Source organism: Microtus ochrogaster, linkage group LG12 (genome assembly GCF_000317375.1).
Source record: "Microtus ochrogaster isolate Prairie Vole_2 linkage group LG12, MicOch1.0, whole genome shotgun sequence".
NCBI lineage: Eukaryota > Metazoa > Chordata > Mammalia > Rodentia > Cricetidae > Microtus > Microtus ochrogaster.
Genome location: NC_022036.1, coordinates 2251270 through 2256235, shown reverse-complemented (window position 1 = coordinate 2256235; position 4966 = coordinate 2251270).

Sequence of the window (4966 nt, the reverse complement as noted above, 5' to 3'; positions counted from 1 at the left end):
CCCAGTGCCATTGTCCTTGGCTTCTCAGCAGCCCTCATTGTCCGCCATATTCAGAGAGTCCGGGTTTATCCCCTGCTTTTCGAGTCACAATCCAGCTGGCATTGGTGAGCTCCCAATAGATCAGCCCCACTGTCTGCGTGGGTGGTTGCACCCCTCTTGGTCCTGACTTCCTTGCTCATCTTCTCCCTCCTTCTGTTCCTCATTGGGACTTTGGGAGCTCAGTCCAGTGTTCCAGTGTGGGTCCATCGCCAGATGAAGGTTCTATGGTGATGTGCAAAATTATATTCATCAGTAAGGCTATAGGATAGGATCATTTCAGGTTCCCTATCTTCAGCTGCCCCCGGAACTAACTGGGGACCTCTCCTTAGGCACCTGGAAGCCCCTCTAGGTCCATCTCGTGCATATTCTAGTACTCTCAAAGAAACCGGTGCTAAAATCTTTTTAGGATATAGTAAAAAAGTGGCAGTGTTCCTTTCCTAGTTGGGTACGTAAAATATTTTGTGTGTATGAATATTTTGACTGCACTATATGCATGCAGTTCTTGTGAAGGCCAGAAGAGGGCAATATAAATCTTGAAACTGGAGTTGATGCTTGTTGCCAATGGCTACCATACATGCACTAAGATTTAATGGAAGTCCTTCCTTAGCAAGAAAGTCAACACTTTACTTCGGAGTCATCTCACCAAAACCAAAGACATGCCTGTTTTTTATCCTAAGGAAATATTACTGATTTCTTGGCAGAGTTGGGTAATCTGCACCCCAGAATTAAACCCCATTTCTTGGGAATCACAAGACTTCCTTATCTCTGAAAGGTGCTGTGACTTTCAGTGCTTCATTTATGTTCTTCACATAAAAATAGTGTTAGAAGTGAATTACTTTAGCCCTTTTCCAATGTTAATTACATTTTTGGTGGATTTCAAAGTATTTACTATCTGACATGTTTTGCTTTTAAACATGTTTGAATAGATAACAGTAATTACATACATTCTGAATATTTATTGATAATAACATGAGAATACTAAAGAAGTCATATCATCAGCATTTGCTGGAAAATTTTGATATAAAGAGAATATAAACTTATTTTTATCTTTGAATTAAAGTGTTAAATGCCAGTTCTGCAGATGGAAGTTGCCTATAAATATGATGTTGGCCTTAAGAACAACATCAAGATCAATAATAGTAGATATTGAGGAAATGTTAATGATGGAATGATGAATGTGTGTGTGTGTGTGTGTGTGTGTGTGTGTGTGTTAATAGCAGATCTGCCACTATAGGTTCATGTTAAAAAGAAAAAGACCAAATGTGATCCCAGAGGTTTCTATGGAGTTCCCTAGAATTGAGAAGTGCCCATGCTTCCCTAGTTTCAGTTTCCCTGTATGATGATTCATCATTATTCTCAACTAGAGTGTACCCTCTGTTACTGTGGAGACTGACATGTAACTCTGGGTATGTCTTTGGGAACATTTCCAGATGATTAAATGAGGGGACAGAGCCAACTTGAATAAAGATGGTACAACTAATGGGTCTCAGGCACTAACATGATTAATTGGAGGAAAATAGAAAGAAGGTGTAGTATTAACCTTTTTTTCTCTTTGTGTTCTTTCATTATACGGAATGCTATGCTCTGCCACATCTTCTCCATCACTTTGAATTGACACCTTAGAAACCTTGAGCACAAATGCATCTTTCTTCTGTCAAGTTGTTTCTGTTAAGTACTTATTCATTATAATTGAAAGACACTTTTTTTTCTCAAAAATAAGGTAATTTGTCTCCCTTCTTTTACAAGCATGGCCTTATTTTCTTTTTGTATGCCATTAGCCAGTGCTTTACTAGCCTAAAGCTTTGATTTACTTTATATCCAGCTAATGTGACATTTAGGATCATTACCAATTGTATTCATTCATTTTTCAAAGACACATAAAATCCAGGTACTGATCTGAGTTCACTTTCTGAAGCATAGTTGTCATTAGCTATCAGTCAGGCAATTGACAGCACTTAATTATATGAACAGTATCTCACCAAAACAAAAACTTATTGATTCCAACCTTCTCACTAACACATATAGTCATAATTGAAGGAAAGAACAAGAAATTTCTTCACAGTGGTTTTAATAGTGAAATGGTGAGGAAAAGCAAGAATGATGCATTAGTATCCAAGGAATCATATTCATTATTACATTCATTCTGTTGTGTGCCTCCTAATATTTAAATCTAGTTAACAAGAGTGAAAAGCTACAGCTCATGTAATAATGGTCAAACTGATACTCAATGCATTTAGAAACTTCTTTGATAGCACTTAAAATCAGCCCATGATAAACAGCAAGAAAATTACAAAGTGTGACCTGTAACTTCAAAAAGAAACACAACTTACTTTTAAATGTTTCATTTTACTTTAGTGGTTCCAAAATGTCTGTATACTGATTATAATGATTTTAGGTAAACAATTACCTAGACATATCTATTAGAGTTATTTTTGCTCAATATTATAGGATATACAATAGCTATAAATCTGATTACTATACTCACTGAATGACATCCATTTTAGTACTGAAAATATTGTACTTTTAATTTGTTCCTCTTTCTTTTCTTCTGCCTGAAGTATTTTGGAACCACATAGGTGGTACCCAACACAGCAGTTTAAATGGAGAGACATACTTAAACAATTGACTGCTGTGGAAGGTTGTGCTCTCTGAAAATATTTTCTCATGTTTTGTTCTTTTGAACTCTTACAATTGATTGATAGCAGTTCTGTCTAGAGTTCTGGCAAGTTTTCATTGACTTATAACAGTCTATGGGAATTCAGGGAGAAAAGGGACCTGATTTTAACTAAGAAGCCAAAATTGTACAATGGAAAAAAAGAAAGTATCTTCAACAAATGATGATAACATAACTGGATGTTAAACATGTAGAAGAATTCAAATAGATCCATATCTATTGCCATGCACAAAACTCAAGTCCAAATGGATCAGAGACCTCAACATAAGCCTAGTTGCAATGAACCTAATAGAAGAGAAAGTAGGAAGTAGCCTTGAACTCATTGACATAGGGGACTACTCCCCAAATATGACACCAAAAGCAGAGATACAGACAGCAGCAATTAATAAGTGGGACCTCCTAAAATGAAGACAATTCTGTAAGGCATAGGATACAGTAAATAAGACAAAATGGCAGCCAAATGAATGGGCAAAGATCTTCACCAACCCCACATCTTATCTCTAAAATATATAAAAAACTCAAGAAACTAGATATCAAAATATAAAATAACCCAGTTAAAAATGGGGTACAGGTCTAAACAGAGAAGTCTTAACAACAAAAAACTAAAATGGCTGAAAGACATTTAAGGAAAGGCTCAACATCCTCATACAAGTCAAAATAACTCTGTGATAACATCTTATACCTGTCAGAATGGCTAAGATCAAAAACACTGATGACAACTTAAGCTGGAGAAGATGTAGAGTAAGGGGAATACTTTTAACTGCTCATGCAAATACAAACTTGTACAACTACTTTGGAAATTCATACGGTGGTTTCTCAGAAAATTGAAAATCAATGTACCTCAATACCCAGCAATACCACTCTTGGGCATATACCCAAAGAATGCACATCAATACTACAAGGTCATTTGTTCAACAATGTTCATAGCTACATTATTCATAAAGCCAAAACCTGCAAACATCCTAGATATCCCTCACCCAAAGAATGGATAAATAAAATGTGGTATATTTACTGAGTGGAGTATTCCTCAGTGATAAAAACACAATGACTTCTTGAAATTCACATGCAAATGAATGGAGCTAGAAAAAAAATCTTCAGTGAGGTAACTAAGACCCGGAAAGTATAGATATTATACAAAATAGATATTAGACATAAAAAAGAATCATCAGGTTACAATCCACAATCCCTAAGAAACTAGGTAACAAGGAGGACTCTAACAAAGACATGCATGGATATACCTGAAAAAGTGGAAATAGATAAAACCTCCTGAGAAAACTGCAAGGAAGATGGAAAGGAGGGAAGAAGGCAAGGAGAGAGGAGAACATGAGAGAATGTGATGGTTGAGTTGGTGAAGGGAAAAAGAGGGATAACAAGGAAAGAATTATCTTGATAGAGAGAGCCAGTATGAGGTTATGGAGAAATCTTATGCTAGAGAAGCATCCATGAATCTATACGGATGACACCAGCTGAAGCTTTCAGAAAAAGTGGAGAGAGTGACTTGACTGACCTTCCTATAATGAGATTGATAACACCCTAATTTTCATCATAGAACCTTCATCCAGTAACTGATGAAAGCATATGTAGGGATCTGTTGTTGGAGACCACTTCTTTGTTCCCAGAAGCTCAGCCCTGAAATAATCACACAGAAACTGTATTAATTAAATCACTGCTTGGCCCATTAGCTCTAGCTTCTTATTGGCTATCTCTCACATCTTAATTTAACCCATACCTCTTAATTTGTTCATTGCCACATGGCTGTGGCTTACAGGCAAGGTTCTGGCTCATCTGTCCCCAGCAGTGACTACATGGCATTTCCTGACTCAGCATTCCTTCTCCGACCATTCAGTTTAGTTTTCCCTGCCCAGCTCTGTTCTGCCCTGCTAAGGGTCAAATCAGTTTCTTTATTCCCTAACAAATAAAAGCAACACATATACAGAAGGACTTCCCACTTTAGGTATCCACAGCTAAGCACTGAGTCAAGCTCCCAGAGTCCAGTTGAAGACAGGGAGAGGGATTATATGAGCAAAATGTTCAAGATCATGAAGGCAAAACCTACAGAGACAGCAGAACTAAGCTAGTGGGAGCTCACTGACTCTGGACTCATAGCGGGGGGACCTGCATAGAACGTAACAAGGCCCTTTAAATATGGATGATAGTTCTATGGCTTAGGCAATGTGTAGGACTACTGGTAGTGGAACCGTATTTTTTTCAGTTTTTTTTTTTTATTGAGAAAAGGAAATAAAAAACAAGTTT